The following is a 27412-nucleotide window of genomic DNA, read 5'->3' as shown; positions in this document are numbered from 1 at the left end:
CTAAAGGAATTGTTAGTTAAGTTGCATTTAGAAACTGGCGAGAACTGGATTGATCCTTTCTTTACCTTTTGCCCTACTTCGAGTCCGATGCACTCCCTATGTGAAAAGCATGACCCCGTTTGAATTTAAGTTTGGCAGACCTTCCCCAATCCTCCCAAGACTGAAGGAAGTAGAAGTAATGGAAGTCACTACTTGTTCCTTCATGAAGTGCCTGCAGGCTGTCCAGCAGGTGAGACAAATCATCTGCTCCGACACCTTCATTTTGGGCCCAACCAAGGGAAAGGTGAAGAGGCAGCCCACAACTTGCAACCTGGAGACTGAATGTGGGTAAAGAAGCACTGACCCGAGACCTTAGAACCTAGGGGGACTGGCCCATACTAGGTGATACTTATAACACCAACTGCTATTAAAGTAGTGGGGAAGGGGCCGTGGATTCATCAGTCACAAGTCAAAAAAAGCCCTCCCTGAGCATATCCTGAAAAGATGAACACTCAGAAAGACAGAAAAACCCTCAAAATTAAGGCTTTACAGAACTTAATTGTTTTTGTCTGAGCATTGCTGTCAGCACCCGCCATTTCGCCCAACCACAAACACATCTGTGGACTGCTACTCGAACCTCCAACAGTGAATATGTAACTTCTTACACGGGGTCTGACCCCCGTTTCCGCTTTGATTTGTTTGATTTGCTAGGAAAGAGCTGGCATTCCGGATCCTTTAAAGGTAAAGGGCACAATGGGGCCCATAACCGGAATCCCGTCCTATGGGTGCGGAATACCCTCTTTAGAAAGAAGGCTCCAAACACACCATTTCTATAGATGCCCGGCTCATGGGCTCCCTAACTGCCAAGGGGAGGGACATTGCCATTGTGCAGCTTAGGGTTGTGAAACTATCATCTTCAGGGTGGAAACTTGTTAAAGACGACCCTATTGTTTTTACAAGAATGGGACTCAAGTCGGAGGGGTTTGATCCCACCACGTGTATGGTTTCCAAATGTAACCCAATAAGAACTGGATTCAAGCGTTATTGGGTTCACTGGGAACACATGGGAATTCAGTATTATGTAAATGATAGAGATCCCGGGACAACCTTTACTATGCAGCAAAGTAAAATATGGCAACTTCCTGTCCATAAATAGGCCCAAACCTGGTGATAAATCCTGAAGAGCCACAGCTGGGTGTCATTAAGATTCCTTTGCCGCACCCTCCAGACTCTTCAGTAACTTTCCCGTTCACTGCCAGCCCAACTCAAAGGGCCCTTCCCATTCAGGAGCCACCTCAAGGTTCTGTGTTTGATACTCTGGATGCTGTATTCCAATTTATGGACTCAAATCCTAACCTCGCAACTGATTGTTGGCTTTGTCTGAACCCTGCTCCCCCTTACTCGGTAGGCACGGCTACAAATAGCACTATTGGTGCAGAGCGTAATCCAATTAGAAATGTTAGTAAGAAGGATTACACGAAGCAGCAGTCTGTAGGTGAGGTTAGAGTGGACTCAACTCTAGCTCACTTTAAAAGATTACCAAGGGCGAAGACTGTTTTTATTCATCTAATTATCCCTTTAATATATCAAAATATCAAGATTTTTGCCTTCAAGCTGTTCCTATTGAACCAAATGGTGATCCTTATTTGTTATCTGCCCCAACGGGTACTTGCTTTACTTGTTCCACAGGACTAGCACCCTGTCTCCTTTCCCCAGTATTAGCAGCAGACCCGGGTATTTGTGTCCTAGTGCATGTTATTCCTCAAGTGTACCTGTGTTCTGGTGAAGGAGGTAGGGATAACTTTGGAATTTCTGGATGAGCTAAAAGAGCCCCAATGTCAGTCCCACTGTTAACGGGGCTTGGGATATGGGATTAGCTGCAGTCGGGTCAGTTGCTTTAATACAAGGAAACTTAAACTATCAGACTCTTAGTCAGCAAATTGCTTTAGATTTACAGGGATAAAAATACCATGTTTCCCATTTAGAAAGATCCTTAGACTCCCTTGTAGAAGTGTGTTGCCAAACCGCCGAGGGCTTGACTTGCTCCTTTTGAAACAAGGAGTGTTGTGCATGGCATTAGGAGAAACTTGTTTTATGCAAACCATTCAGGAATCATTAAAGATAGTTTAGCCCTGGTTAGGAAAAGATTAGAGGAAAGAGTCAAGAAAAGAAATGAAGAAACCAATTGGTTTGAAAAGCTACTTAATTGGGCAACCTGGCGAACCACCCTAGTAACGCCCCTAGCCGGACCCCTAATCCTCCTCCTGCTAAACCTCACGTTTGGACCAATAATAACCAATAAGCTAGTGGCAGTCCTCACACAGAAAGTACAAACCATAAAACTCTTAGTGCTGAGCCCACCATACACTGGGCTGGCTACCGCAGATTTAATGATTTGAACTCGGCTAAGAAGAGGAGGGAATGTAGCAGCTCTGGGCAAAGCTTAAACAGCCTTGACAAGAGAAGTCATTTTGAGCTGATAGAAGCCATTATGAACAGTAAATAAACTAGCTATGAACTGTCAACGAACTAGCTGATATTGGGGAGGTAGGCTGTGCAGACGTAGCCCAAGGGAACGTACAGAAGGAAAGACCAGAGCAGGTAATGTTCAACTAAGAATGGCTAACTGCAACACCCTGCTTCTCTACTCTACCTGCTTGCACACCTGCACATTGCAAAAGTATAAAAACCTTTGGAAAATTAGACTGGGGGCCACTCAGTCTCCTCTCAAGAGAGCTGACAGTCTCTGCGCAGAAAATAAAACTTGTTCTGTTGAACTTGCCCGCCGTCTGGGTGGCTTTCTTTCTGGGAAGAGACAGTAGCTACAACAGACACAGGTGGCGCCATTCTGCCTGGGAGTGGAGTCATGTGGCTGGGAAAATGGAAGCCGCAGATTGTGGCCTAGCCGAAAGCCAGCCTGGAGCCAACCACCCAGCCAGAGACCTGCCCAAACCAACAGGGTAGATGTGGGCGCTCCCAGCCATCCTGCTTGGCGGAGCCGCAGCACACCACTGTGTCCCAGTCTTGGTGCAACAGACTCCATTTTGAGGCCTGCACCTCCAACTTAGCTCTCAAGACTGACCCCTAACCGACCTCCCCTCCCCTGCTCTACCCCAAATTCCTGGAACCAGCTCGTCCCAAAACCAGAATGTTTTCTGAATATATGATCACTCCACCCCTCCCTCACATATAGATAAGATTAACGACCCCTCTGAAGCACCTATGTGCGCAGATCCTCCCCAGCCATGATCGAAATACTCTACGGACAACCTTTTCTTTTCTCGCCTCTTCCTGCAACTGATTGCCCTCTGCTAGCTTCGTACCTTCCATACTTGTCCTTGCTCCGCAACCTTCTTAGACAACACGAAAACTCCCCCATCCCTGAACCATCTCCGACCTCTGCTGATCACCAAAAACCAGTGCATCCTGGAAATGCTGTGTTAATTAAATCCCTAGCACCCAGACCCTTAGCACCCCGGTGGGAAGGCCCTTACACCGTAGTGCTCACTACTCCCTTGGCAGTCAAGGGTCTTGGAATAGATTCCTGGGTACATTTGTCCCGAGTCAAGGCAGCAGTGAACTCTGACCATGGCTACCAGTGGTCTGGCTCAGTCTACTGGTCCTATGTCTCTCCGCCTCACTCGCCTCACCAAGCCAGCCAGCTAAACCTAATATAATTTCCCCTTTTGCTAGCGATTTTACTTGACTGAAAACTATACCAATTACGCCCGCACTAAGCGTTATGATTATTTGCTGGCCACCGCTGACTGCCCACCCACAGGGTGCAGAACACCCATATACTTAAATTTCCCTGACTTTAAGCGGCATCAAGGAAAAGCTGATCCCATTATTTGCTACCTGTATGACCAGAAGGCAACTACCCAATGTGCAAAAGGTGAATACAGAAAAATGTAGGGTGTCCTTGGTCTTCCTGCCAGATACTTTACCTTTCCCTTTGTCCCCAGGGATGATTCTACTACCATAAATCTAAATACACTCTCACAATCCCAGACCCCTGGGATAGCCGCTGGACACCTCTGGTTCCAGGAGCGTGGTGCGCCACTCGCCGAGAGAAATTTCCAGACGCCAAACTCTATGTATGGAGGTCGCTACTCCAGGTCCAATCCACCATCCACTGTAATATTCAGATCCAAGACCTTCAACTCACTAAGCAAATTTCTAAACCTTCTGAGTCTCCCTTCTCCCAGCTTACCCTGCTACAGCAGGGACTGGCCATCGCCACTTTGCTGGACTAGCCAACCTCTCCACCTGCTGCATGCGTGCAGCCCTAGAACGCCCTCCTCTGGTAGCAGTACCAGGTCCTGCCCTGTCATTTTCATCCAACGTAAAGACCACAAAACCCATAACCATCCCCAATATTCCTCTGTACATCCAACGAGAAAACACTCAAGTGCCCTTTTGCTACTCCAATCCATCGACACAGACATGTAATGTCACCCAAATCCCCTCCAAACCACTAACAGCGCCAGAAAAAAATTTTCTTTTGGTGCAACTATACACTAAGCATTTAAACATCAGTTCTACCTTACCCTTTTGTGCCTGCCCGTCACTCTGGTTCCGCAGCTCACTACATACACTCCGGCTGAGGTCCAGGACAAATACATCCAGGTATACAGTCGCCAAACTAAAAGAGCAGTTTTTCTTCCGATAGCAGTGAGAATCTCCTTAGCCTCAGCAGCAGGTGCAGTAGGACTCAGCGGCGGGACCCTTAGACCCTCTATCACCACAGCAGACAAGTTATCCACACGCTTCCAGCTGGCAGTCGATGCCTCTGCCAAATCTCTAGCCTCCCTGCAGAAACAAACAACCTCTGTTGCCCAAGTTGCCTTGCAGAGCCGCTGCACTTTAGACCTCATCACTGCTGAAAAAGGAGGAACCTGCTAATTCCTCCAGGAGGAATGCCGTTATTACATCAATAAGCTGGGAATTGTGGAAACTAGAGTCCAGACCCTCAACAAGCTAAACCGTGAGCTGCAAAACAACAGATTCAGAACAGACGGATCCTCTTCCTGGTGGAACTCTTCTCTGTACTCCTTCCTAGCCCCCATACTAGAACCCATAATTTTAGTAGTAATTTTGCTCTTAATTGCTCCTTGTCTCATTCAGCTCCTGCAAAGTTGACTCCGCGAAATCACCCGTATAGCAGTCCACCAGCAACAACAACCTCTCCACCCTGTGCCAGGCCGCAACTCCCAGTACTCTGCCTGGAAAAGCCCCTCCCCTTGCTCTTCGCCCACTACCCACAGGAAGCAGTTACAGAAATGGACTAATGTTGTCCCTTTTCCCTATAGGGTCAGTCTAAAACGTCCTGTCTTGGCACAACAGACTCCATTTTAGCTCTCAAGACTGACCCCTAACTGACCTCCCCTCCTCTGCTCAACCCCAAATTCCTGGAACCAGCTCCTCCCAAAGCCAGAAGGTTTTCTGAAGATATGGTCACTCCACGCGTCCCTGACATATGTAGGTAAGATTAACGACCTTCTCCCTTCGGAAGCACCTGTGTGCGCAGATCCACCCCCCCCCCAAGCTATGATTCTCCCCAGCTGTGCCTGCCAGCAGTGGGCATAAAAACGCCGCCAGGATTTTTTCCCTGGCGTGGCTTCAATAGCTCAATACCCTGAGTTGCTGAACCCGCCACAAGTTCGCAATAAAGCCTGCTTCTAAAACTTAATTAATTGGGTCTTTGATTCTGTTTTCGAGTCCAAATAAACTTTTACACTGAGCCTCGAGAAGGCTTTGGGAGTCAAAATCCTCCCAGCCTCCAGGCAGCAGCGTCCCAGCCCCCACCCAAATGCAGCCCGGGAAGGCAGGCACAGAGAGGCACATCAAGTCCCGCACACCAGCAAGAAACGGCGCAAAGACCGACACCAGCAAGAAACGGCGCAAAGACCGACACCAGCAAGAAACGGCGCAAAGACCGACACCAGCAAGAAACGGCGCAAAGACCGACACCAGCAAGAAACGGCGCAAAGACCGACACCAGCAAGAAACGGCGCAAAGACCGACACCAGCAGGAAACGGCGCAAAGACTGACACCAGCAAGAAATGGCGCAAAGACCGACACAAAAGGCTGGGGCTGCGGCAATACGCTACAAGCGTCCCCAGGGACCTCCACCGTATTGGGTGGGGCGCCACTTGGATTGGCTCACCTAGGCCAGGTGAACTCAACCCAACAATTCTCCCAAGGGTGGTGAGGTGAAAGGAGCCCAGAGGGGCCCACAACCCGTGAGACCAGCATGGGAAGGCCCACTCCTGGGGCCGGCTTACCTCATAGCTTCCAGTCACACAGCACCGCTTCTGTTCGAACATCACCGCTTCTGTCGGACCTCACCTGGGGCAGGTGTGCCTCGGTCCTCGGCTCCACGCCAGAAACAGCTCACGCCGAGGCCTGGTTTGGGATCCTCTTGAGTTTTATGAGCGGTTAGGGAGGCGTGGTCGATGACGTAGTTCGACCTCATTGGCTGTATTGTTGAATTGAATTCACCTGGCCTAGGTGAGCCAATGCAGGTACAGCGCCCACCCAGGCGTAGCTCCCCCTGCTGGCTGGAAACCTGAACTTCTGAGCATGCAGTGAGCCTCTACTTCATGAGCCGGTAGCTCAGACCTCTGAGCTTGTGTAATGGGCCTGCCAGTCCCTATGCTAGCTCCCTAACAGGTTTTCCAGCCAAAGGTCTGCCTTCTGGGGCTGTTCTACAGAAAGCACTTGGTTCCTGACCCCTACGCATTCGGGGTGGTGGATGCCCTTGCTTCCATGCTTGCTTCTATGTAATTCTGGAATGGTCCTTGTTTCACATGGTCGGCGAGGTCAGGAATTCTGGGCTGGTTGGCTACCAGGCACAAAATAAATAGCCAACGGATTGAAATCTCAACCCCTATATTGGTTTATTATGGACCACACAGACTTGTCTTCTGGAACTTCCCTCCTCAATTTCTGAACCCTTGAACTCCTTGCCACCTCTACGTGGAAAACAAGGATTCCAAACTCCGATCACCACATCTGCCTGCCCCCCCCCCAGTCCCTCTGTGGTCCCCCTTGTCTTCCAGAGGTGCACTGTCAACCAGCAAAGTCGGGCCTCTCCATTTCTCAGAAGCTGCAGATTGTTACGTGACATCACCCTGTGTTTAAATGTTAGTGATTATGCTATCTAAAAAACAAATCTGAGCCAACTGGGGACAAACAAAACTCATTTCAAACACCAGCTCTGTCTCCCATAAGGTCCCGTGTACAACTGCTACAACACAACAGTGGGTCCTGCTGGGTCTCCACTAGCATCTGGGAGGAAGGCTATTTATTACCGGGAATCCTACCTTGGTCCCTTGGTGTTAATTGCAGACTCACTGGGTGACGGATTGTATCTGACACGCACCATGTTTCCCGCAGCAAACACAACACTTTGTCAAACTCCGTTTGGTATTGCTCCATCCCTCCATCATTCTCCCTAATGACAAAAATAATTAACACCTTCATATAAAAGCACAGGATGAGGAGAGCTTTAATTTATTCATCTAGTTCAGGGTCCTCCCTGTTATCAATATATGACAAGTTAATGTCATATATTAATTAAAAAGCAACAGTGAAGCAATTTAGGAAACTGAGGGATTGTCATGGGTCCTGGTTGTGACAGCATGTTTTGGGCATCATGGAAGATTACAGATTTGCCTTCTGTGGTATCTCATATCCATCATCCAAAAACTACCTGCTCTTAAGGGTAGAGAGAGCGAGCTTGTCTTTGAAAAAGGTGCCTGGGTCTCTTTTCCGGTTGCCGCAGCGCTAGGAACCATGAGTACCAAAGTCTCTCGTGACACCCTCTACGAGGCGGTGCGGGAAGTCCTGCACAGGAACCAGCGCAAGCGCCGGAAGTTTTTGGAGACGGTGGAGCTGCAGATCAGCCTGAAGAACTACGACCCTCAGAAGGACAAACGCTTCTCTGGCACTGTCAGGCTTAAGTCCACCCCGCGCCCCAAGTTCTCAGTGTGTGTCCTTGGGGACCAGCAGCACTGCGACAAGCGAAGGCCGTGGAGATCCCTCACATGGACATCGAGGCGCTCAAGAAGCTCAACAAGAATAAGAAGTTGGTCAAAAAGCTGGCCAAGAAGTATGATGCCTTTTTGGCCTCAGTGACCCTGATCAAGCAGATTCCTCGAATTCTGGGCCCGGGCCTGAACAAGGCCGGGAAATTCCCTTCCCTGCTGACCCACAATGAGAACATGGTGGCCAAGGTCGACGAGGTGAAGTCCACCGTCAAGTTCCAGATGAAGAAGGTGCTGTGTCTGGCAGTGGCAGTTGGCCATGTGAAGATGACAGATGATGAACTCGTGTACAACATCCACTTGGCTGTCAACTTTTTGGTTTCGCTGCTGAAGAAGAATTGGCAGAATATCCGTGCTTTGTACATTAGGAGCACCGTGGGGAAATCCCAGCGCCTGTACTAAGCTACGGTTCAATAAACTTTATTGTTCCTGTTAAAAAAAAAAAAAAGAAAGAAAAAAGTGCCTGGGTTTGGTAGCTGCTCACAGGATGGCAGGTGTAACGTATTATGAGAATTTAACAAGGCTCTGAGAAGACGGTTATTGGAAGTTCTGGCTGGAGGGCAAGGCCATGACTCCTGAAAGATTCTGGATCCAAAAGTCAAGTCAGAACTGGATGCCACAGACTTTCTCAATCCAGCCCTCTTTGCCCCTCCCCTAAGGCCAATACATTTCTTTTTTTTTTCTTTCATTATTTATTTATTTATTTTAATCGTTTTATTGGGGCTCATAAGGCTCTTATCACAATCTGTACATACATCAATTGAGCAAAGCACCCTTATACATTCGTTGCACTCATCACTCTCATAATTCACCTTCCACTTGGGTTCCTGGAATCAGCTCGGTTTCCCTTTTTTTCCCCCCATCCCCCTCCCTCCCCGATCCCACCCCTGGTCCCTTGATAATTTATAAATAATTATTACATCTTATCTTACACTCCCCGGCGTCTCCCCTCACCCGCCTCCCCCTTGCCAATCTCCCAGAGAGGAGGTTACACATAGATCTCTGAGATCGGTTCTCCCTTTCTACATGCCCTTCCCTCCTGGTGTCGCCACTCCCACAGCTGGTGTTGAGAGGTTCGTCTGTCCTAGATTCCCTGTGCCTCCAGATCCCCACTGCACCGCTGTACATCCTCTGGTATAACCAGGTCCGCAAGGCAAGGTAGGATTGGGGTCATGATGATTGGGAGGGGAGGAAGCGTTCAGGAACTAGAGGAAGGTTTTGAGTTTCATTGTTGCTACACTGAACCCTGAGTGGCCCATCTCCTCCTCACTACCCCTCTGGAAGGGGGTCCAGCTGTCTACAGGTGGGCGTTGGGTCCCCATCATGCACTCCCCCTCTTTCACGGTGATGTGATTCTCACCACCACCCCACCTTTGATGTTGGAGACCTGGTCTCCTCTGTCCTTCATGATCACCTATGTTGGTGTGCTGCTTCTGTGTGGGCTCGGTTGCTTCTGGGCTAGATGGCCGCTTGTTTGCATTCAAGCCTTTAAGTCCCCAGACGCTATATCTCTCAGTAGCCGGGCACCATCCGCCTTCTTCACCACACTTGCTTATGCACACTTTCGTCTTCAGCCATTATGTGAGAGAGGTGATCACACAATGATTGTTTTTGTTCCTTTGTATCTGCTACATGGTCCATTCAACACCTTGTATTCGCTTAGGCCGTGTGCTTCTTCTCTGTGGGCTTTGTTGCTTCTGAGCTAGATGGCCGCTTATTTGCCTTCAAGCCTTTAAGACCCCAGACGCTATATCTTTTTTTGATAAGCCGGGCACCATCAGCTTTCTTCACCACATTTGCTTACACACACGGCTGTCTTCAGTGATCATGTCGGGAAGATGGGTATCCTGCAATGGCTGCTTAGCAGGGCGAGGTGCTATTGTATTGGGGGATTATGCATGAGGAGGCCCAATGTCCATCTGCTACCCTACTACTGAACCTATAAATATATGCATATAAATCTATTGCCCCCATAATCATAAATATGTTTACATATGTACATGTCTGTATTTAGGCTTCTCTGTATGCACTTTGCCTCCTACTCCTTTCCTCTATTTCCTTTCGCTTTCCTCCCGACCCATTACCATGTTTAGCCTTCATTCTGGATTCAGTAGTTCCTCTCAGTTACCTTGCTCTTGGTCACTCCCTTCCAGTCCTCCCCTCCCCTCCCTCCTCTGGTTTTGAACCATTCGCTGTTCCCTTGTCCCTGTGTTGGGTGACACCTCCTCCCTTCCCCTACCTCCCACGCTCTCATGTCCCTCCAGGACCGTTGGTCCTGTTGTTTTCTTCTCTCATTATTTGTCCAGCCTATCTTGTCTAGGTGGACCTGCTGACATAGTAATACGTGCATACAAATGGATATGACTTTGACTTCGCCCAAGTGGCCCATAAGAACATGGCTTTGACAGAAGCAACATCGACACGCTGATAAGCAGAAAAGCCACTAACATACAAAATTTACTGGGTAAAAAAACAAAACAAGTTTAAAAAGACTAAACAAAAAGATAGCAAATATTAAAAGAAAAAATTGCTAGTAGTTCAAGGTCCTTTCATTGGCCTTTAGGAGTGTTTTCTAGGTGTAGCTTGTGAGGTGCCACGTCCTGGCCCAGAAGACCATCCTTTCTACTCCCTCGGGCTCCCTTTGCTCTGCTTCCTCCGCTGCTCCATTGCATGTCCCCAGTGTTTGCCTCAGTGTGGCGGGGTCAGCTCAGTTGCCCATCCCCCATTGTGTCTCAGGTGCTGTCCCGTGTAGGGCCATGTGTTGGTGCAGGATGTCATATCTCGTAGTGTGGTCAGCTGAATGGTCCTCTCTGTATGATGGGCTCTTCTAGCTGGTCTATCGACTTTGGGCTTGGTGGACCCAGGTGTACTCCACTATGTCCTTTCTCCTTCTTTTGTTTCAGCTTCCTTCTGGATGTGGTGTGGTGGGTCAGTTCCTTTCCCACTCCAGACGATCTATTTTTGTTTTCTGTGGTATTCCCTTCGAGTGTGGGGGTCGGCCTAATTCTGGTTTGGGCCGGCTTGTCGTCCAGCCTCTTTGTGTAGACCTCTGTACTTTGCGTTGTCCTCCTTGTTTGGTGTGTCGTGTTGGGGTCCGTATGCATGTTCCAAATCTGTGGGGACATAACCGATACTCTCCCCCGGGTGGGTTAGTACCCTGCCCCCCCCCATACCATCCATTCGGATTCTCCCCCTCCCGGTTCTCCCTCTCCCTACCCCACTACCCCTTCTTTATGCTGGGCTCTTATGTACCTCCCTAGGTGTGGCCTGTCCTCCCTCCAACTATCTATGCTTCCTGCCGTTTATTGTGGGATGGATGTTTATTCTTCTATTTCTGTCATGCTGATTGTACTTACCTCAGGGGACTCATGTTGTACCTGTCCCTTTGGGTCTGGCTTACCTCGCTTAACATAATTCCTTCCAGCTCTTCCCATGAAATAACGTGTTTCATGTGCTCATCGGTGCTTTTCAGTGCTGCATAATACTCCATTGTGTGTATGTGCCAAAGTTTGCTAATCCACTCGTCTGTCGATGGAAACTTAGGCTGTTTCAAAATCTTTGCCATTGTGAATTGTGCCGCAATAAACATTGGAGCGCATATGACTGGTCGTGTTTTATTTGCTGCTTCAACCGGGTATATGCCCAGTAGAGGGATGGCTGGGTCATGAGGTAGATCAATTTCCATTTTCTTTAGGTATCGCCAGATTGCTTTCCACAGTGGCTGTACAAATGTACACGACCACCAGCAGTGGAGGAGGGTTCCTACTTCACCACAGCCCCTCCAACACTTGTTGCTCTCTGATTTACTGATCTGGGCTAGCCTCAGGGGTGTTAGGTGGTATCTCATGGTTGTTTTGATTTGCATTTCTCTTATGGCAAGGGACTTCGAGCACTTTCTCATATGTTTATTGGCCATATTGATCTCCTCTCTAGTGAAAGTTCTTCTCATTTCTTTTGCCCACTTCCTTAGGGGGTTAACTGTTTTCCTCTTTTTGCAGGTCACGATGGTGTTGTAGATTTTAGTAATGAGCCCTTTGTCTGATGTGTCATTACTAAAAATCTTCTCCCAGTCTGTGGGTTGCCTTGTCACCCTCTTGGCAAAGTCTTTCGAGGTGCACATGCATTTTATTCTTATTAGATCCCATTTGTCGATTTCCAATTCACCTGTGTGTGTCCCCTTCCCTGTTGCAGTGAGCCTATGTGCTCCCTGGGCCAGTACTCTGAGATTAGTCCCGATTCCCTCCTTAATGGTCCTGATGGTTTGGGGTTTGACTTCTAGATCTGTGATCCACCTTGAGTGTATTCTTGTGCATGGGGTGAGGTAGACGTCTTATTTCAACTTTCTACATGTGGATATCCATTGTTTCCAGCACCACTTATTAAAGAGGGCATCTGCTTCCCACTTGACATTTTTGGAACCCTTGTCGAAGATCAGTTGTCTATATGCTGATGATTTTACTCCTGGGCTTTCTATTCTTTTCCACTGGTCTGAGTGTCTATCATTGTGCCAGTACCATGCTGTTTTGACCACTGTAGCTGTGTAGTAGGCATTGAAATCAGGTAGGGCGAGTCCTCCAATTGTGTCCTTCTTCTTGAGGAGTTCTCTGCTAATTCTGGGTTTCTTCCCTCTCCATATGAAGTTGGTGGTCAGTTTTTCCAATTCTTTGAAGAAGGTTGAGGGTAATTGGATTGGTATAGCAGGCCAATACATTTCTAAGGGTTATGGATTCTACTTCAGAATCGTTCTCAATCTCAATCCCAGGGCCCTCTTCACCATTGCTGGCTAGACCTGTTCACCTCTTGCCATATGTGTGTGTGTGTGTGTGTGTGTGTGTGTGTATCACACACACACACACACACACACACACACATATGGGTTTATTGTAAGTCTGGGTCTGTAGGTTTCTCGGGTGGGAAATGTCTCGGTCCTTGGCTACACACTAGAAAGAAATTCACACCAAAGCCTGGTTGGTGATCCGAGTGGGTTTATATACAGGAGAGAAGAAGGTTCCGGCGTTACAGTAAACTGAACACGGGCACCCTCATGACACTGCACACCCAGCCCTGCTGAGCGGAAGGCAGAGAAGCAGCTGAAGGGAAGGTTCCAGCCTTTTAAGGGCTTTCAGCTGTGAGGCGTCAATTAAGCTCTCCTGGCTTGGCCATGAATTGGTGCATGCCCTTTAGCCTGCATTGGCTTCCAACCTCCTGTAGGGGGCCCCCTAAGCATGGAGAGGAACAACCCCTTGTCTTGCTACCTAACAGGTCTACATTCCTGTATGGTTACATTGAGATGGAAGTAGCCCCTTTAGACAGCCTGTGAGGTTCACCAGGAGCCACAGGCCCCAGCGTTCCCTGTTACCACCTTAAACCTTAAACTACTGTTGGAGTTTATATTATTTGTGCGGGTCTGTGGACATGGAATGTTTCCATGCCAGACCCTGAAGTTGCACAAATAAGCATCCAGAACAGAACTCATACAGGCTCTAATAAGATGCTCAGATGCTTCTTGCTAGGATGAGAATTCATCGAAGTTTGTGAGCAGTTCAGATCTTGTAAGGGAGAACAGGTCAGTAGTGTATCCAGAGAAGAGAGCAAAGGTCAGGGGCAAGGGAGGAGGCCCACAGACATCTGTGCTCTGTGTTTGGCCACAAGACAAGAAACCAGGTCTCCCTGAAAAAGAAAGCAGAACAGCAAGTCCCTCGGAACTAGGACATCTTTAAACCTGACCTATACAACACTCGGCTCAGGGAGGCGCCTTGGAAAACCGTAAAAGCCCGAAAAGAGGGACAAGGAGGAAGCCCAAGTCTTTGGTTTTCCCTGCTGTGCTTTCAGTGTTGAAATGTCTGTGCACGGAGCCTTTGAAATTTCAGAATCAGAGAGTGGATTCATAAGCCAAGCTCCTGCTTTATTCTTCAATGCATTTTAGCCCAACTCCTCCTTGGTGACACATGTAACAGAAATTCTGGACTTAGGAGCCACTTGGTCCTTGGACACTAGGAGATTACAGTGGAATCTGAAACAGGGCTCTAACCACCAACTGGACTGGCCTAGGAAGCCCAAGTATTCAGTCTCCCAAACACCAACCTCCCGTTGCTCTTCATCTGCCTCCACCTTGTTCAGCTTTAGTTGTCCGTGGAAGTGTTTGGCACCCATCTGATGCTTCAGAACCCAGAAAGGAGGAAAGGTAAAACTGGGATTCAAATGAAACAAGATGTGCCCGGGGCTCCTCATGGCATTTGTCACCTTCAGTTCCCTCTTCGGACGCAGATGTGGCAAGGTTCACAAACAAGCTTTACCAGAAAGAACAGCCTGCTTCCAAGTGAGAAAAAGCCCTTTACACATGAGTTCCTGAGGTCAGCCCAGCCCTGTGCGCCCCCCACCCCTCCCAGAGTCCCCTGCTCTCCGGCGAAGCATTAAAGCAAGTGGAAGCAGAGATTTGCTCAGAATAAAAAATCATTTTTCACAATAGCATGCCACATTCTGGATGGCAATCACGGCTGCACAAACCGTATCCATCCCCAGTCATAATGTTGCCGCCTCAGTGACCACACACACACATTGTGTGGCGAGACTCAGAGTCTATTCCATTTGTGATCAATTGTTTCCTCCCTCTCCACACTTGGCACTTAGGAGACATGCTCTCTGGAGGCGATTAAGGCTTGTCTTGTGGCCAATAATCATCTCCTACGCCTTCCTTTCCAGTCACTAATTTGATGTCTTCACTCAAAGAAATGCCCATAAGTTGAGGTTTCAGAGGAGAGCTCCTTGAGCTCCCCAGACAACAAGGGGGCCGAGTGTTACCGTCATTATCCTGAGCTGGGAGGGAACACTAGTGTTCCGGAGGCTGGGAATCCGTCACTGCCTGCCCATCGCACAGACAGAGCAGGTGCTGGTTATAATTGCTTCTAGACGTCCTGCCATGCTCAGTTGAACGTCAAAGCCATAAACGCTGCCAGACTACAATAAAACTGGAGTACGCAGACATTTCTGCATCACTGCCGGGTGAAAATACACTGAGTGGAGTTGGATGAGATGGCAGCAAGCGCTTAAGGAGGGGGTGCTGTGGGAATACCAACAAGATGACTGCCAGTCTCCGTTTCCTCCTCTCCTCTGCTTTGTGTTTTCTTTCAGGACCAGAAGAAATGATGCATATGTAAGGATAAAAAATTTTCCATTTCCAGAGGAGTTTTCCACCCCCCAATCTACCCGCAGCCTCCTTTGAGCAAGCCAGTAAAAGCTTTTTTTTTTATTTTTTTAAACCTGCCTTCTCACTATGGCAATTTCCGGAGCTGCTATGTGGCTGTGTTTAAAAGTCCCCCTTGGGATCCAGAGTGCAATCCATATCACAAAGGCATCCTCCCAGTCCCAAATAGCAATGCAACGTCAATTCAGAAGGTTGTTCTTGTTTCCATAGACCCAGAATGGAGTTTAAGCTGTTGATCTTGACTGTGGTTGTCGCGTCAGCCTCTCATGGGCACCTCATGGGCAGTGGAGCAAACTGTGCCTATCTGTGCTACCACCAGGACTGGGAGAGGAAGCCAACAGTGGTGGGCCATAGGTCAATGTGTGGATGGGGATGATCAGGTCTTTCTTCATTATTCTGTTTCAGTCTGGAAACACCACTGAAGCCTGCTCAGTGTCATAGCAACACACAAACCTTCACTGACAGTCTCGGGCACATTGGCTGCAAATCAAACCCGGGTCTTCCCGGTGAAAGTCGATGAGAGGTCTACCACTGAAGCACCGTGGCCCTCACCTCAAACCAGGGCAGTCATTTCCGGAGTTCAAACCAGACCACAATGCAGGATGACTGAGATTGCCACCAGAATCTGATACTGATGCAGAAAAAAACCTAACTACCATTTTATTGACTCCCAATAGGACAAAGATCTGCCCCTTTGGGGTTTTGAGACTTTAAATCCTTACAGCAGGGGTCGCAACCTGTGGGTCGCGACCCCTTTGGGGATCAAATAACCCTTTAACAGGGGTCATCCAATTCATAACGATAGCAAAATTACAGTTATAAAGTAGCAATGAAAATAATTTTATGGTTGCAGGTGACCACAACATGAACTGTATTAAAGGGTGGCGGCATTCAGAAGGTTGAGAACCATTGCCTTACAGAAATAGACAACCTCATATTTCTCCCACGGACGGGCTAGTCAGTTCAAACCCTTGACCTTGCGATTAGCAGGTTAATGCATAGTCCACTACACCACCAGGGCTCCTAATGATATAATAAGAGATACTATTGTTAGATCTCTCGTGGGAGAAATATACCTCAGTCCTTGGCTTCGCGAGAGAAAGAATTCACTCCGCAGCCTGGATTGTGATCCAAGTGAGTTTTTTGAGAGAAGAAGTTTCAGGTTTACACAGGCACCTCAGGGCCCCTCACCCCTGCACAGCTTGCCTAGAAGCTGCTGGAGAGAAAGTCACTACGTGGGCTCCAGGATCCTGCCTTTTCTTTCTTTTCTTTTTTTTTGAAATCGTTTTATTAGGGGCTCATACAATTCTCATCACAATCCATACATACATCAATTGTGTAAAGCACATTGTACACTCACTGCCCTCATTATTCTCAAAACATTTGCCTCCACATAAGCCCTTGGCATCAATCAAGTCCTCATTTTTACCCCTTCCTCCCCGCTCCCCCGTCCCTCAAGAAACCTTGATAATTTGTGAGTGGTGATATTGGGAGGGTAGCGGGAGGGTGGATTGGAAAGAGGGAACCGATTACAAGTATCTACATGTGACCTCCTCCCTGGGGGACGGACAACAGAAAAGTGGGTGAAGGGAGACATCGGAGAGGTCAAGATCCTGCCTTTTCAATTCCTCCATAGGGAGGCATGGTTGATGGTCCTGGTCAACCCCATTGGCTGGATTGAATTCACCTGGCCCAGATGGGCCAATCCAGATGTAACACCCACCTAGGTGTACCACCCCTTCCTGGCCGGAAGTTTGAACCTGAGCATATGTAATGGATGACCCAGTCCCTATGCTAAGCTACCTAACAGTATTTGCAAGATGCCAAGCAATGTTCTAAGCTTTTTGTATATAATAATTCAATTATTTCACTTAACAAGCCTATGTGTGGACTCTATTCTTGCCTCATTTTACAGATGAAAAATCAGTGGCACAGGATGATAAAGTCATGAGCCTATGACCACACAGTGAGGAAGTGGAAAGGAGAGATTTGAACCCAGGCTGCAGAGCCCATGCCTTGGGTGCCTACAGCGCCACATAGGACACAGGAAAGCATGGACCAGACTCGGCATAAGACCTTAGGGAGTTGGGAGGACTGTGCATGCATGTATGTGCTAGGACTGCATGAGAGTAGCTGCTACTCAGATCCAGAAGAGAATACAAGGCTATTGCAAAAATTATTTTTGCCAAAAGAGGGTGGAATTCTGCATCTTGTGCGAAATCCCCCAACCTGCACATGGCACAGCTACTTCAGAAGGTTCCCAACAATGTGTGCTGTGCGGCAAACCAAACTGAGCTGAGGGGGAGCTGGTCTGCGGGTTTTGTTAGCCAGAAGGTGAGCAGTTTGAACTCACCAGCCACCACTCCAAGGGAGAAAGAGGAGGCTTTCTGCTCCCATGGACTTACAGTCTTTGAAGTGGCAGAGAGCATTTCCAAGCGGCCTATGATTAGGATCTAGGAGGGTGAGGGTGGATGGAGTTGGTTGAGACCTGGCTTCAGGGCATTTCCCAGAAGGGCTTCCTGCAGTGACTCTGCCTTCAGGAATGTCTGGTGACCCTGAGGGCAGCAAAGTCCTAAGCACACTCAGGCAGTGGTTCTCAACCTTCCTAATACAGGTCCTCTTGTTGTGGTGACCCCTGACCATTAAATGATTTTCTTGCTACTTCATCACTGTAATTTTGCTACAGTTATGAATTGGACGAGCCCTGTGAAAGGGTCATATGACTCCCAAAGGGGTCGCAACCCACAGGGTGAGAACCACTGCACTAAGGGTTCCCCTTCCGGGCAGCTCTACCAGTGTCTGATGTGCATAGTTCTGTGAGGTGAGAGAAATGAACTTAGTGTCTGCTTCTGGTGACAGTTGATGTGGGTGGGCTTTCTCCCTATGTCAAATCCCTCTCAAGCCATTTGTCACCACAACATAAAGCAAGAAGAGGAGACAGCATAGCAGGACGGCAAGCAGAACAAAGATTGAATAAACACAATTCACTTCAATCATGAATCGGGTGCCCTTGAGATGTGAGGAAGACCCCAGTCTAGTGACATTAGATCAGGTTTAGGGATTGAGTGACGGGACCCTCTTGGCTCCCCTCAGCCCCTATCTTGCTTTCCCACTGACCCTGCCCCTTACATCGTGATTGGTCCTTATTCCAGCATGATGGTTGGTTTCATAATCACGACATGTGGGAATGTGTTAGTCGATAGGTTATACAGGCACAGTCTCTGGAATGGGTAAGTGAGGAGGCGCGACTGGTGACATGACTGGTGGAATGGATCATGTGAAGTGATTTGAGATCGTTGTTCAGACCTGATAGGTCATCCAGGCCTCTAGTTGATCCTGGCAGTACTCTAGTTTAAGGAAACAGAATGTTAGGCATTTAAGTCATATTTGAGCTTAAATTTTGAGCAATAGGCTGTGGCTCACAGTGAGAGTCTATGTGGAGACCCTAAATCCATTTTGAGGGGCCACACATTCAGCCACCATTGAGTTCCTTCCTACTGCTGACTGGCAGTAGAAAGCTTGTCCATCAGGCAGTGTGCTTGCGTCCACTCCCCGGGCCAGACTCAGCGATATACGGTCGTGTGCACATCCCAATGAAGGTCCCGCTCATGCTCTCACAGGCCCTCCCGCAACTCCATGAATTGATCCGTCTTCAGGGACAGTTTTGTGACAAAGGTGTTTGTTTTCCATGTCTCATTTAAGCTTTCAGGAGCTCAGGTGGTGATGCTGGATAGTGTTGGACTATTAACAGCAAGGTCGCTGGTTCAAAGCCACTAGTCATTCCACAGGAGAAAGATGAGGTTATTGCTTCCTGTAAAGGTAGCAACTTCAGGATCCCTACACAGAGTCACTATGAGTCAGAGTCAGCAGGACAGAATGGGTGTCATTTTATTTAAGTAACTGTGGCTGTGGGTCCTTCCGACACCATTGGGGCCTCATGCGGATGCTCTCCTTCATCCAGAACAGCGGTTTGTGCCTTTTTCTTGTGTAAAACATAGCAAAGGAGTTCCTAATAAAATATAGTTGAATTGGGAGTCTTTTTTCCCTCAAACAAAGTAAATCCATAAATAGAAATGAGACTATGGTGCTAATAACCAGTTGGAGAGTTGAGAGAGCTGAACTCTCAATCCTGGTAGAAACCCATTGTGACTTTAAAAACTTGCTCAAGGTCATCCATAGCCTATGAGGTTGAGTTGAGCAGACACAAAACAGATGTGTTGGGGAGTAATTGTGTACATTAAGTAAACAATTTATCTTTCTAAAGATTCTGTCTAAAACTTACTTTAAATAGTAAGTTTTCCCCTGGGCTAGGGAAAGGTCAGGGAGCTTAACCCCCTAGTATCCACCCCCTCTCAGCATTCATCATGTTAGGCCAGAGGATCCAAATCACACCCACTACCCAGGGAGCACTGCTTCCAAAAGCCCATTGCCTGTGCCGGGGCAGAGGGCAGGTACCCGGACCAGAAATGCTGACGGAGTGGAACCAGCGGGCTCAGCCCCCAGCTTCCTGAGAGAGCAGCTGTGATGGTTCACTTTTGGAAAAATGTCAATGCATGACTTGGGCAGCACGAAAAGCAGATGTGCAGAGGTTGTTCGCTGTATTCCAGAAGTTCCCACACTCTCCGGAGGCTCCTTGGCTCAATGGCAGGAAGCCGTTGATGGCTTCCACCTTCAATCCCAAAAGGCCACTGCCGTCCAGTGGATTCCAACCACAGTGACCCTATATGGAGTTTTCAAGACTGTAAATCTTCATGGGAGCCAGCAGTCTCATTGTCCTCCTTGGGACAGGGAGCTAGCAGCCCGTTTCACCTCCAGCACCCCTTCCTCTCTAATTCTGGATCCAGTCCCTCCAAATATCCTGCCCTGCCCTTGTCTAGGCTTCTTAAATGCGTTCCATGCTGCTTATGTTAGTCTGGGTGCCTTAGCGAAACAAATCCACAGAAACGCGTATGTATAAGAGAGAGTTTTATGTAAAGGGTGAGTGCACATCAAGAAAACATGCCCACATTTGCTTATGCACCCGCTTTGTCTTCAGCGATCATGTTGGGGTAGGCTGGTGTGCTTTATCCATGTGGGCTTTGTTGTTTCTTAGCTAGATGGCCCCTTGTTTATCTTCCAGTCTTTAAGACCCTGGACACTATATCTTTTGATAGCCGGGCCCCAGGGTGCTTAACCAATACACCACAAGGGTTCATTAGCATGTGACTTATCTCCTGCCATTCACACTAGATGCTCAAAATAGCAGGAAACCAGGTTTCTCCTTTGTGGACACACCAGGTACTGACAGAACCAAGAACAGAGACATGCTTAGTTATATATCTTGACTATCATTAGCATATTATATGCCAGGCAATCTGTAAGCCTTCGCTCCCCTGACCTCTCACAGCCTCGGTAAATTGAAGCTAATAAAAGTAGTGCTCTCACAAGCTTGGTAGGAGATTAAACAACTCACATAAGGGTACACAGCCTATCAACGAGGAGGCGAGATGAGGCAGTGTGTGGCTGCTGAACCCACACCCTTCACAACACCTCCATTAAAATGACTGAGGGCTATGAGGAACCAGACAGAAGCAGGTTCACAGCCCAGATTGAGTCAATTTAACTGCCTATTGTGCCTGACCCTTCTAGCTCTGATCTTAGAAATGGGGTTAACAACAACAAAACACTGTAGAAGAAATGTCCAGCAGATGACAGGCACGCGATTAAACAACAAAAAATAAATCACTTAAGTTGAAATTCGAGCTCCTGGAAACCCCTCACATGCGTGCAGAGAAGGATTGGGCCCCATGTGGTGTTTCCAGTGCCCCCGTCCTTCCCCCCTAAAATGAGCAGTTGATAAAGTAATGCCTGGATTGTCCCAAGCCCCAGACTGTGGAGAACTAAAGGAAAACCCAGCATTATGAATCTTTGAGCACAGCCCTGCTGGGAAACCGCCCTGCAGTCACTTGTTGAAGACTGGAGGAGGGACAAGAGTAGGGAGAAGAACGAGGACTGAATGTGACACATAAGCAGGGGTGGCCTACATTCCATAAAGGAAAAAAACTCAAGGTCTGCTTTTCTGGTGCCGGAAAGTTAAAACCCATCTGGTGCAGTTGAAAAGGTGTGTGTGTGTAGTGGGGGGGGGTGTTAGGGAGGAGGGGCGATGAGTCCAAAGGATGAACTCCATCTGCAATTGTGTCCTCAACTGCTTTCCCCTGCTAGCCACACAATATTTGTGGCTGGCCTGCCCTGCTTTTGTTATCAAGCCCAGAGAGGGCAAGAGACTAGCTCGAAGTCACACTGCAAGTTGGCAGCAGAATCAGGCCGAGAACTCTGGATGCTTAGAAAGCTTCACACAGACCTGAGAAAGTACCAAGGGAAGACCTGTTCGCTAACTGGGCAGCACTCACTGCATGCCAGCGCTGTTCCAGTGCCCCAGCCAGGGCATTGCTCCCTGTGTCCGTGTGTCTTCAGTGATGCACACAGGTGATGGATTGGCTTTTAATAGCATGCTTGGAAGGTTGAGGCCACCCAGCGGCACGTAGAAAGAAGGGCCTGCAAATCTACTTCAGACCAAGCAGCCTTTCAAGACCCTGGGGAGCACAGTTCTTCTTGGACACACAAGGAGGCCAGGAGTTGAAGTTGATTCCATGATGTAGTTGATTCCATGGTTCTAGCTATACCTAGAGTCACATCCACATTCATGTTTATATCTCTTCACTCCATGGGGGTGTTCATGGCTCCAACTCTTCTGAAGCAGACCACCAGGATTTTGTTTAAGAGGCCTCTGGATAGGTTTGAACTGCCAACCTTTTAGTTTGTAGCTGAGTGCTAAACAACTTGTGCCATGCAGGGTGCTAAGCTCAGAAACTCAGTCGGTGCTTCATGATCTCAGTTGGAATTATAGAGAGGGTCAGTGATGACCCATTGACTGCTGGGTAATTGTTGATGTAGTCTCCCTGTGCAGACATGTAAAGTACCTGAAAACTTAAAATCCAACTCATTGAGTGCATCATCCTGCCGTGCGCCAGCCCAGCAGCATGCTCTGCTGGGGACATTTGGCCATGCCTGGAGACATTCTGAAGAAGGGAGTCCCACTGCCATCTAGTGGGCTGAGACCAGGGATGCTCGCTTAGCATCCTGGTGCAGGGAACAACACAGCCCCACAAGAACGATGTTGGCCAAAATGTCAGCAGAGCTGCCACTGGGAAAATGGTCTAGTCCAAGCGCTGACCTTCGTAGAGGAAGAAAGCCAATCCAGAGCAGCTAAGTGACCTGCTGTGGGTTGCACAGCCTGATTCCAAGCCCAGTACTATACCCAAAGCTGTTACCACGCCCAAAATTAAACAGCAATAGCTGCCCAAAGGCCTCTTAGTTTGAGGACCAAGTAAGACAGTAAATGAGAAAGCCCTTTGACAAATGTGGCATGCTGCACAAACATGAGATGTTATTACCCAGGATCTTTTGATATATGTAAATAGATCTTGTACCAGGTCAGTTAATTTTCCAACTGCTCTATCTGAGCTTTCAGATGGCAGCACCTCTGTCCAACCCAGGAAAGGACTCCTGTGCAGGCTGAGCAGCCCTGGAAAGCCTCATGCCTGGCTTCTCCCAACCCTCAGCTAATCTCCAAATGATTAATAAGGGCTCTCACTATGTTGTGGCTCCCAGCTGACAGATACTAGGCTATCAATGCATTCGTATCACCTCCTTCATGCCAGAGGGACTCAGTTATTCGAGGCGTTCCAAGGAGGACCCAGCCTGAAAGAGAAACGGGCGAGAGAGGAGCGAGACCAAGCAGATTCTTGTCAAGGTCTGAGTTTATTGCTACACAAGCCTCTCTATAAAGGGTGAGGCAAACAAGGGAGTTCAAAGGGGAGATAAAAAAAAGGAAGGGCGGGGGTGTAGAGCACACAGGGCAGGCGGCCGCAAGTCTGCAGTTGGAATGTCCGGTGCTGGAGCAGACAAGGGTGGGCCATCTGGTGTGTGTCAGGGTAGAGATAAGGTTGAGGTGACGTGGCTTTAGCCCTGCTGGGCAGGCAATATGGCCTTGGTTTTGTCAGGCTGATTATGTCCGGTTCCCAACATGAGAGAAGCCAGGAATATCTCCTCTCACAACTGTGCAGCAAACGAGATCAGATCTCCCAATCTGATTTTCAGCCCTCCTGTCTTTCCAAGTGAAGTGGATGGTCCATTTCACGTTGTCTCAAGTCTTTGCACATTGCATGCCAACATTGCGACACAGGGCGCGGCTGTGGGTCTTAGTAGACAAAGCCCCCACCCAGAACCCTGCCCCCAGAGCTCCTTAGTCACCCTTCACAACGCAGGTCCAGGCCGGGCTCCACACTGCAAGGCGATCAACCCTGACCCTCCAGTGTGGCCGTCCTCACACGCTCCCACATCCACCTAGAAGGACTGGAGATGAGAGATTCTGGAAGCTCCCTGCCTCATCTGCCTCCCTCCCCAGACTGACAGAGCAACTGTAACTGATTAGGCAGGATGCAGCCTCATTCCCAGTCCCCACCCTCTCTGGGAAAGCAGGGCTGTCTGGCACCTCATCCAAGGCCTTTCCCCTGTGATCTCATTACTGAGTAGCTGCTCCTCTACCACCCACCTCCGTCACCTCATCTAAATACGGGGGAGATGAGTATGTCTTCTTTGCTGCTCCTTCCCTGAGTCCACCCCAGGAGCTCCCTGAACAGATCATCAATCACTTCTCATTACACCTGCAGCAGCCGTCAGATACTGCTGAACAGAGACAGGCGCCTCCCCTGCTGCTGCCAGGCTCCAGTGCACATGTGCACACACACGTGCACACACATTGTACAGGCGCACTCACATGGACACACAAGCATGCACACCCATGTGCACAAACTTTGTTCAGAGGTGGGAATTCTGCCCATTTTAGCCTCTAATATTGCAATCAGAGAGTGATAGAACAATGAAAGATGAAGGTGGATGAAGGAAGATCTATTTATTCCCTTACTTGTTACATAACCATTCAGGGCTCTTTTTTTATCCGTACAAACACACCACCACCACCATCAACAATCATCAAGTAGCTGTCATGTATGCAGTGCTGCCCTATTCAAGGCGGTGCTGAGTATGTGAGGAGGATTCTCTCTAAAGCACAGCTCTGAGGAAGTCTGTCTCCTTCGCACTTTTACACACGCTGGGAGAGGAGCCTGCAGGAGGCTCCGTGCGTTGGGTGAAGCCACACGATGAGTGAGGAGACCGAGTGTGAAGCCAGGGGAATGAGAGCGCAGAGCTCACCACTTCACCACCATGCTGGTGTGCACAATCGATGAAAGGGTGGCTGCCAGCTGCAGGACAGAAAAAAAGTAAAGCATGTAACTTGTGGTTTTAGCTCTGGCTTACTTCCAAAAGGAATTGTTTTTGTTGTTCTAAAAAGCTTTATACCAAAAAAAAAAAAAGAAAGAAAGCTTTTTACCTCTATAAAAACAAAAGGCTACTGCTGTCAAGCACCTTCAGACTCAAGCCAGAGGAGAGCTCTCCCAGTGGGCTTCCAAGCTGTAAATCTTCACAGAAACACAGTACCTCCTGTGGAGTAGCTGGTTGGTTCAAGCCAGCAACCTGGCAGTTAACAAGTATGTCCCTTGTACCTGTAATACCTGTATAAAGTGTATTAAATATGAACTACTCCTGGTGTGTAATTTTAAATTGAATTATTGTGCCTGGAACTTTTTTTTTAATAGCTAAGAATGGTGAAATCAGACTCCTTTAGATGTTATGAGAAGAATAGACACTACACAGGGCTTGGACCCAACCCAGCTTAATTCAAAGGAAGGCAGATTTATTTTCTTCTGCTTCACAGAAGGTTCCTCAGCAGAACGTGTGTTAAACAAAATTGTTTAGCTATGGAAAAGAGCAATCTCCTCTTGGGAAGATTCTGGTAGAAAGGGGCTTTGGTTACATATCCAGCTCAACCCAGCCCCAGAGCCCTCGTCATGTTTTATTTTGTTTTGCCCTTGACACTGATTGTCTTGGGAACTGTGGCCCCCGAGCAATGGCCAGGAAGTCAGGTCTTCTTGATGTAAATCCTCTAATATCCCCTACAATGATTTTCAGTGCCAATGGTAAGGCCCGCCTAGTGGCTGCCACATGCCCCTGAGCAGACACGTCAGAGCAGATGAGAGCATGAGACAGCATTTAAGAGAATGGTAGGCTGGCCTTGACTTAGCTGTTTGGCCTCTCCTCAGAAGTCATTTGTGACACTGACTGTCATGGGTTTCATTAAGAACAAGTCTATCTCTACCAAAGAAAACTGCAAGGTAAGAGGACTTTCAGCTCCAGCTACATATGTCTCCAAACTTACTTACATATTGTCCTGTTTTCAGAAGAAAAAAAATTTACTCAGTGCCTCCCGGGCAAATAAAAACTTTGGTACTACAACCTACAATCCCAGATAAAGTGTAGGTATCTGCTTTGGCAGCTCCCCTGGATCGAGCTGCTCCAGTAGCTCTCCACAAAAACCCTGTGAAGAGATGATCAGGCAGGATAGCCTAGTCTGTTCTGCAGAAAGAAGCTACCCCTGGAACCTCAGTGGCTTAAAATCTAGAAGTTTATTCTTGTTCATGCAAATTCTGACACTGGAAGGGCAATTCTACAGGGTGTTTGTCCTGCACACCGTCCGTCAGTGATTCGGGCTGCTTCACAAATATGGTGCCACCAGATCAAAAGGTGGATTCCAGGTCATCACAGAAGAGGAAGAGAGAAGTGGGGGTTGTGGATCAGTCTTTACATGCTTTGACACTTTAGTTGACATAGATCGCTGGATAGGGCTGCTTATATAAAGGTTATCAGTTCAAACCACCTAGCTGTACCACAAAAGGAAGGAGTCATCTGTTTTCATAAAGGGTACAGCCTAGCCAACCTCATGCAACAATTGTACTCTGTACCACAAGGGGTGAGCATGAGTCAGAACTGACTTGAAGGCAACAGGATTTGGGTTTTTTTTTGTTTGTTTGTTTGTTTGTTTGGTTGGTTGATTGGTTTGGTTTGGTGAGTGGGAGGTGGTTCTACCTACAGCATATTAATCTGAAGTAGTCACTTTAGGTTTTTTTGTTTGTTTTTTGAGAGATGTGGAAAAGCTCATTGGCTTTAATGGGGAGTTAACTCTGCCGCAGACGGCCTCCTCAAAATTTCCCTCCCGCTTCAGAAACTAGCAGAGATTTTCAATGAAGGAGCCTGCTGGCACCCGCTGGACATCTCCTTGCAAGGTCAGTCCTTTGGAGCCATTGGGAGGGAGAAAAAAGAGACTTTTATTCCTGTAAAGAATTCCAGCCCCAGAAATCCTGAGGGGGAAATTCTGCCCTGTCCTCTCGGGTCGCTATGAGTCCGAATTGAATTTATGGCTATGAGTTGAGTTGTAATTCCATTCACTTACTGCTATTGACAGGTTGCTAGATTAGGGCTTGTCTTCCCAAATGCCAGCACTAAACGAAATTGAGCTGTCCAGGCCACAACAAAGGGGTTGGAAATACATCAGGCACACTCATTAGACACCTATGGCAAAATTCAGAACTGAGCATGCTCTGACCCAAGTCATGTAGACCCAGGTGGAAGGTCCACCTGGTCATACAGAATAGGACTTCACAAAAGTGCACCGAAATCAACCAATACGATCGACCAATGTCCTCCAGTGGTGTTGGGAGGTGATAGAAGTAGGCCTGGGCTCCTTGTCACCCTCCCTTGTTCACGTGCTCTGCAAGTGGAGGGTGAGGCCCTTGGGGGTTCCTGCCGTGGCTCCTCAGCTGGTTCTGCACTCCTGCTCAGGTATTCCTCCCATGAAACCGCCATATTCAGCTGCAAACTTTCCCCACCCCTGCCATGCAGCCCGGCGTGCTTTCCGGAGATACTGGGGACTTTTGGGGACTGCGATACCTGAAACTTTCTTCCATAACATTCACTTGGATTTACAAAACTGCTTCTGCCATATGAATTCTTTCAGCCTTGCTAACCTGAACTGAGGTCAACCACCCCAGAAACCTAACACTATCAAGTCAATTCTGACTTATATCAATCTAGGGGGTCCTCAAACTATGGCCTGCGGGCCGCATGGCCCTCAGAGGACATTTATTCAGCGCGCCGGGTGTTTTTGCCCTGTTTTTTTTAACTTCAAATTAGGTAAGTGCAGTGCGCATAGGCATTTGTGCATAGTTTTATTTTTAAACTATC

General features: G+C 48.2%; 1 long non-coding RNA gene across 1 annotated transcript; it reads right to left on the bottom strand.

Moving 5' to 3' along the window:
* Positions 1–24168: 24168 nt before the first annotated feature.
* LOC142435880 (uncharacterized) lies at positions 24169–26552 on the bottom strand. Its single transcript, XR_012781636.1, has 2 exons — positions 24666–26552; positions 24169–24537 (listed from the first exon to the last, which is right to left on the bottom strand). It is a non-coding gene; the product is annotated as an uncharacterized LOC142435880 (long non-coding RNA).
* Between the last annotated feature and the right edge of the window lie 860 nt (positions 26553–27412).

Source organism: Tenrec ecaudatus (genome assembly GCF_050624435.1).
Source record: "Tenrec ecaudatus isolate mTenEca1 chromosome 5 unlocalized genomic scaffold, mTenEca1.hap1 SUPER_5_unloc_5, whole genome shotgun sequence".
Classification (NCBI taxonomy): domain Eukaryota; kingdom Metazoa; phylum Chordata; class Mammalia; order Afrosoricida; family Tenrecidae; genus Tenrec; species Tenrec ecaudatus.
The sequence above is the reverse complement of the archived record's forward strand: the minus strand, read 5'-3'. Positions and strand labels throughout refer to the sequence as shown.